Genomic DNA, 7,972 nt, shown 5'->3' on the forward strand with positions numbered 1-7,972 from the left:
ATAACTCATATGAGAAGTCTCTATTTGTCTCTGCTCCATAACTCATAGGAGAAGTCTCTGTGTGTCTCTGCTCCATAACTCATAGGAGAAGTCTCTATTTGTCTTTGCTCCATAACTCATAGGAGAAGTCTCTATTTGTCTTTGCTCCATAACTCATAGGAGAAGTCTCTGTGTGTCTCTGCTCCATAACTCATAGGAGAAGTCTCTGTTTATCTCTCCTGCAGAACTCATAGGAGAAGTCTCTGTGTATCTCTGCTCCATAACTCATAGAGAAGTCTCTGTGTGTCTCTGCTCCATAACTCATAGGAGAAGTCTCTGTGTGTCTCTGCTCCATAACTCATAGAGAAGTCTCTGTGTGTCTCTGCTCCATAACTCATATGAGAAGTCTCTATTTGTCTCTGCGCCATAACTCATAGGAGAAGTCTCTATTTGCCTCTGCTCCATAACTCATATGAGAAGTCTCTATTTGTCTCTGCTCCATAACTCATAGGAGAAGTCTCTATTTGTCTCTGCTCCATAACTCATAGGAGAAGTCTCTGTTTGTCTCTGCTCCATAACTCATAGGAGAAGTATCTGTGTGTCTCTGCTCCATAACTCATAGGAGAAGTCTCTGTTTGTCTCTGCTCCATAACTCATAGGAGAAGTCTCTGTTTGTCTCTGCTCCATAACTCATAGGAGATGTCTCTGTTGGTCCTGGGCAGGGAAGATAAGGTTTATTTCTCCCCTGAGGCATACCAAACAAATGAGGTGGGGCTCTCCAAACCCAGAATCCACATTTAATGGAACAATGGCTTTTGTTTGCTTGCAAATAACACACTGCGTAATCCTCATGTTGGGTGTATCTGATAGGTTTGTAATAGAAGATGTTGAGGTGCACAATGACTTGGAGTGTAGTTCAGTGAAAGACATAATGGGATATGAGGTATGATATAGATGGCTTTTAGTTTCAGGGCTGACCAGGTTTTTGGTCATAGCATTTCTTTCTCTTCCCTTTTTCCACAGCAAACAAAGAGGACTATGAGGAGGAATATGATGACTATTCTACACAAACACCAGACTATGACTACACCGCCACCTTCGATTACACCTATTTCAGTAAGCCACTTAACCAGATATGTTAGTTCAAGTGTTAGTGTGGCCTCACTTTGTGGTTCTCCTCACCAACATCGTTGATGTCTGTCATCTTTTAAGGTAACACCACCGGTCATGAGGACTATAGTTTGTATGTAATTCTAGGAGAGAAGAAGAATGTGGAGGAGAAGGATCTTGAGAATAAGGTACAGTATATTTGGCGTTATGGCTGCTTCCTATCTCAGCAACACACCACTAATTGACAGCCTGGCTTCATACATCTCCCCATCAATGTATAAAATGAAGGAAAACCTGTGTTTTGGACAAGGTCTGCAGACTGAAAGCAAATCTATTCTGTTTTTATTTGTCAGTATGTCCGGTTCTGTCTAATGTCCCTAATGCGTCTCATCTAATATGGCAGCTTCTTCATGTCATACAGTGGTGTATTACTGTATTTTAAATGTGATGATGTCATACAGTGGTGTATTACTGTATTTTAAATGTGATGATGTCATACAGTGGTGTATTACTGTATTTTAAATGTGATGATGTCATACAGTGGTGTATTACTGTATTTTAAATGTGATGATGTCATACAGTGGTGTATTACTGTATTTTAAATGTGATGATGTCATACAGTGGTGTATTACTGTATCTTAAATGTTATGATGTCATACAGTGGTGTATTACTGTATTTTAAAGGTGATGTTGTATAACCAAATGTAATCGTTAACGTCCATGGACCCTCATCCTGTGTCACACGCTGTACATCCTATACACATCCTGGATCAGTTTTGGGTCTTGTCATGCCTCCACGACATGAAAAATTGTGTTTCACCATATGCAATGCTATTTCTCTGTAAACAAATTGACAACAGACTTTCAGCATGCTTATAGAGAAGGGCACTCAACAGGACACAAATGACTGATTGACTGGTTGAAAGAAATTGATAAGAAGAAGATTGTGGGAGTTATACTGTTAGATTTCAGTGCAACCTTGGATATTATTGACCATAACATTTTACTAGGCAAGTCAGCTAAGAACAAATTCTTATTTTCAATGACGGCCTAGGAACAGTGGGTTAACTGCCTGTTCAGGGGCAGAACGAGGGATTTGTACCTTGTCAGCTCGGGGGTTTGAACTTGCAACCTTCCGGTTACTAGTCCAACGCTCTAACCACTAGGCTTCCCTGCCACCCTGTGAATTAAACAAAGCCTGTATGTCCATGTATGCTGATGATTCAACCATATAAGTGGCAGCAACCACAGCTAATGAACTCACTGAAACCCTTGTCCTGAACATCTCTAAAACTAAGAGCATTGTATTTGGTACAAATCATTCCCTAAGCTCAGCTGAATCTGGTAATGAATGGTGTGGCTGTTGAACAAGTTGAGGAGACTAAATTACTTGCCGTTACCTTAGGTTGTAAACTGTCATGGTCAAAACATATAGATTCAACGGTTGTAAAGATGGGGAGAGGTCTGTCTGCAATAAAGATGTTCTGCTTTTTTGACACCACACTCCACAGGCTCTAGTTTTGTCTTATCTTGATTATTGTCCAGTCATATGGTCAAGTTCTGCAAAGAAAGACCTAGTTAAGCTGCAGAACAGAACAGAGCGGCACGTCTTGCTCTTCATTGTAATCAGAGGGCTAATATAAATACTATGCATGCCAGTTGTTACATCTGCTCCTGCCACGCCCTCTACTTCTCATGCTGTGTCTCCCTAACCTGCCGCCACTCCCCCAGTGCTCTCTCCCTCTCTGTGCGTGTGTGATTGTGTGGGTGGAGACAGGTGTGCTGGAGGCAGAGCAGATCCCCACCAGCTGCAAGCTGTTCCATAATCAAGACCTCTGCAAATGCTGCCTGTCCTTGAGCTGTTCTTGTCTATTAATGTTCTGTATTATGTCATGTTTCATGTTCTGTGTGGACCCCAGGAAGAGTAGCTCCGGCTTTCGCAACAGCTAATGGGGATCCTAATAAAATACCAAAAATACCATGATCATTGTGATCCCTCAACGAACACAAACGTGTCTTTGTGGGCCTCCGTATTTTAGATTTGTCACGTTTGAGCAGGAAAAATGTGTTTCAGTAAACACAAGGGGTAAATAATGCTGAAGTGTCACATACTGTAGTTCCAGCATTCACAGAGACAGGAGGTCTCTGCATGAGGAGCAAACTTGCCAAGACAGCGATGAAACATGCAAACACTAACCCCAGTGAATGTTCTTATAACACTTCCATTCTGCAGCTTAGCATGTTCTAATGACCTTTTACCGACCCCTATTCAGGCTTTAGCGATTGGCTCCCCATGCCCAGTGTTACTCCTCGGATTGGCTGCTCACCAACTCCATCGATTACTGTGAATGAAACCGAGCACTGCAGAACATACAGAGGTACATCTACTTATTGACCAAAACTTTCTTTAACATGTCTTTGTCTTTCTTTCTCCCTTCTCCTATTTCTCCTCAATACTATACAGGTTGCAGGACATAATGCATGTGGAAAAGTGCCATGCATTGATAGCACACAGTGGTACACAAGTACACACTAGGACTAGGAAGTTAACCCAGGACCTTGAGGTCAAAGGTTAAGTACCCTGACCACTTTATTTGCGACTCCCATCATTCATAGGCTCATAGCCATAAAGATATCTCTCTCTAGACATTCATGTGAAGGCCCCAAATGGGATGAATGCCGAAGGGCACCTAAATAATCATCATTTTTCACCCCGTCTAGAATTGAAGGGTCTTGAAAATAAACAAAGTTAATTGATGACAATATCCTGTGAAAGGGCTTTTTTAATGATTTGGAGACAGGGTCATAAACCTCTTGTTTATTTTCTCCACTAATATGTGTTTCTCAATTCTTACAGATATACAGGACCCTGAACTGAGCAGAAAGTTACCCCATATTCTGGAATTGGACTGAGGAGAAAGCTACCCAATATTCTGGAATTTGACCTTTTTAAGGATCAAATGGACACAGCATGAGATTCTCCACCACTGACTTTCTATACTATAGTTGGAAAAACCCATAGTGACTCCTGAATCCTAACTTATGAAAGAAGCCCACAACTTGAATTCATAAACATCTCCCATAATAATATTTGCATTGTATGCACGTCTCAAGTTGTAAGATCAAATCAAAATCACATTTATTTATAAAGCCCTTCTTACGTCAGCTGATATCTCAAAGTGTTGTACAGAAACCCAGCCTAAAACCCCAAACAGCAAAGCAATGCAGGTGTAGAAGCACGGTAGGAAAAACTCCCTAGAAAGGCCAGAACCTAGGAAGAAACCTAGAGAGGAACCAGGCTATGATGGGTGGCCAGTCCTCTTCTGGCTGTGATGTGTCCCCTAGAGTAATAATAGCACAAAGCCAATATACCCCACGTATTCCATCTTGTTTGGACTTCATACAAACTAATATGTATATTATACATGCTGTTTATCTTTTAACACATATTTTCCAAGTATGTTTTGTTTCTGTTTGATATTCTGTTATGAACATATAATGCTTTCTACAACCATGGTACATGTTTTCTCTTCTTTATGGTCAATGGTTAATAGTCTAAGGTTTAATGACATGCAGATGTGAAATGAGGCAACCCATGTATTAGTTATAGGGTTCTAATTTCCTTCCCTGCCCTAGAAAAGCATTTAAAGAGAATTATATGTTAACAATAAAACAGAGAAATCCCCAATGAGGTGCAAGGAGGCTTTAGAGCCATTTACAGAGGGGTAGAGGGATGGGACTGGGCCTGTACAGGGGTAGAGGGATGGGTCTTACTGAGAATTACTGTCAGGGTCCAGGTCTGGTAGAATCTGTGCAGAAGATCTAGGTGCTGCTGTAGGCCCTCCTTGGTTGGAGACAGAAGCACCAGATCATCAGCAAACAGTAGACCTTTGACTTCAGCTTCTAGTAGGATGAGGCCAGGTGCTGCAGACTATTCTAGTACCCACGCCAATTTGTTGAAATATATGTTGAAGAGGGTGGGGCTTAATTAAGCTGCATGTCTCACCTAACAGCCCTCTGGAAAGAAATGTGTGTTTTTTGCCCATTTTAACCGTAAACTTCTTGTTTGTGTACATGGATTTTATAACATTGTATGTTTTTCTCCCAACAACACTTTCCATCAATTTGTATAGCAGACCCTCATGCCAAATTGAGTCAAAGGCTTTTTTGAAATCAACAAAGCATGAGAAGACTTTGCCTTTGTTTTGGTTTGTTTGTTTCAATTAGGGAGCGCAGGGTGAATATGTGGTCTGTCGTATGGTAATTTGGTAAAAAGCTCATTTGACATTTGCTCAGTACATTGTTTTCACTGAGGTAATGTACGAGTCTGCTATTAATGATAATGCAGAGGATTTTCCCAAGGTTGCTGTTGATGCATATCCCACGGTTGTTATTGAGGTCAAATTTATCTCCACTTTTGTGGATTGGGGTGATCAGTCCTTGGTTCCAGATATTGGGGAAGATGCAAGAGCTAAGGATAATGTTAAGGAGTTTAAGTATAGCCAATTGGAATTTGTAGTCTGTATATTTTATAATTTCATTTAGGATACCATCAACACCACAGGCCTTTTTGGGTTGGAGGGTTTGTATTTTGTCCTGTAGTTCATTCAATGTAATTGGAAAAACCAGTGGGTTCTGGTAGTCTTTAATAGTTGATTCTAAGATTTGTATTTGATCAGGTATATGTTTTGCTGTTTGTTCTTTGTTATAGGCCCAAAAAGATTGGAGAAGTGTTTTGTCCATCTCCATTTTGGATAGGTAACTCTTTGTGTTGTTGTTTGTTTCGTGTTTTCCAATTGTTCCCAAAGTGGTGTTCTATGGATTCTTCAATTACTTTGAGCTGATTTCTGACATGCTTTCCCTTCTTTTTCATTATTGTATTTCCGTATTGTTTTAGTGATTCACCACAGTGAAGGCTCAGCTTTTCTGCGTCTCTATTTTTTGGGTTTGATAGGTTTCTCAATTTATTTCTTAGGTTTTTGCATTCTTCATCAAACCATTTTCAGCTTCCCTATTAGATTTGATAGGGAAGCTGAGAGGTCAAATATACTATTTAGGTTTTCTACTGCCAAGTTTACACCTTCAGTTTTACAATGAAACATTTTGTCCAGGAAGTTGTCTAAAAGGGATTTAATGTTCCTTCCATTTACAGTATTTCGACTTTATTCATGACCAAAGGCTCGTATTTCGGTGTGTTATTATGTATGATTTGATATTGATAGAGTTGTCTGACTGAGCGGTGGTAGGCAGCAGCAGGCTCGTAAGCATTCATTCAAACAGCACTTTGTGCGTTTTGCCAGCAGCTCTTCGCAAGCATAGCGCAGTTTATGACTTCAAGCCTATCAGCCTGATGGCTGGTGTAACCGATGTGAAATGGCTAGCTAGTTAGCGGGGTGCGCGCTAATAGCGTTTCAAACGTCACTCGCTCTGAGACTTGGAGTAGTTGTTCCCCTTGCTCTGCAAGGCCGCGACTTTTGTGGAGCGATGGGTAACGCTGCTTGGAGGGTGGCTGTTGTCGTTGTGTTCCTGGTTTGAGCCCAGGTAGGGGCGAGGAGAGGGATGGAAGCTATACTGTTACACTGGCAATACGAAAGTGCCTATAAGAACATCCAATAGTCAAAGGTTAATGAAATACAAATGGTATAGAGAGAAATAGCCCTATAAATACTATATTACCTACAACCTAAAACCTCTTACCTTGGAATATTGAAGTATCATGTTAAAAGGAACCACCAACTTTCATATGTTCTCATGTTCTGAGTAAGGAACTCAACGTTAGCTTTTTTACATGGCACATATTGTACTTTCACTTCTCCAACACTTCTCCAAAACCAAATTGAACATGTTTCATTATTTATTTGAGGCTAAATAGATTTTTATTGATGTATTATATTAAGTTCAAATAAATGTTCATTCAGTATTGTTGCAATTGTCATTATTACAAATAAATGTAAAAAATCTGCCGATTGATCAGTATCGGATTTATTTGGTCCTCCAACAATCGGTTTCAGTATCGGCATTGAAAAATCATAATCGGTCGACCTCTAGCTTGAACTATAATATTAGTGCGGAATTTCTTACAACTTCTGAATAGAAAAAACTTCCAGATGCATGTGGTACGATACTGTTGTGTTCCGCCCAAAGCCGTCCCTCTAGAAAATGTGTGGGTTAAATTAGTGTTCCGCGTTGCCACTGTCTAATAATGGATGTAAAAAAAGAACGATAGCAAAAATGAGTTATGTAAAAATTATTTCATACTCCACATTTAGGGGGGGCCAGAAGGGGGTCCAAAATTGTTGTCACAGGGGCACTGGCCCCCGCCCCCCAGAACCGCTAGTGCAACACGGATATAAAATGTCCGATGTGAAGTGGTGTCGTTTGTATGATATATTTCCAAGCCATGAGAGAAATAAGGCACACAGAGACTGCTACTTGAAGTGGAAGAATTTGCCACAACCTGTAATGGCAGTTAGTGGCATTGACTGTCAGTTGCAGAAGCAGATACAAACAGAACCTGAGAAAAATAGAGCTCTCGCAGAGAATCCTAGATGTAACACTGCACTTGGCATCAAGGAACTTACTTTTCAGGGGTAAAACCAAAGTCCCAGATGACATCCACAATGGTCATTTCCTAGGCACACTGGAGCTCGTCTCATTACGATCCACTGCTGAATCAGCACTTACAAAAAAATCAGGGACAAAAAAAAATAGGAACCAGGCTGACACATTATCTGAGCTCTGACATTCAAAATGAGTTCATTGAATTATGTGGCAGAGGAGTTTTGAAAATAATTCTAAAGGAAAGGGAGGATGCTATTTATTATTCAGTCATATGTGATGCTACATCAGACATTTCCCAAACTGAGCAGAATGTTGTGCTCAT

The 7,972-nt window shown here is 40.5% G+C and overlaps 1 long non-coding RNA gene across 1 annotated transcript; it reads left to right on the forward strand.

Moving 5' to 3' along the window:
• Positions 1–970: 970 nt before the first annotated feature.
• LOC116359311 (uncharacterized) lies at positions 971–4,777 on the forward strand. Its single transcript, XR_004206671.1, has 4 exons — positions 971–1,095; positions 1,192–1,277; positions 3,363–3,467; positions 3,947–4,777. It is a non-coding gene; the product is annotated as an uncharacterized LOC116359311 (long non-coding RNA).
• Positions 4,778–7,972: the final 3,195 nt, after the last annotated feature.

Source organism: Oncorhynchus kisutch, unplaced genomic scaffold (genome assembly GCF_002021735.2).
Source record: "Oncorhynchus kisutch isolate 150728-3 unplaced genomic scaffold, Okis_V2 Okis02a-Okis13b_hom, whole genome shotgun sequence".
Lineage (NCBI taxonomy): Eukaryota > Metazoa > Chordata > Actinopteri > Salmoniformes > Salmonidae > Oncorhynchus > Oncorhynchus kisutch.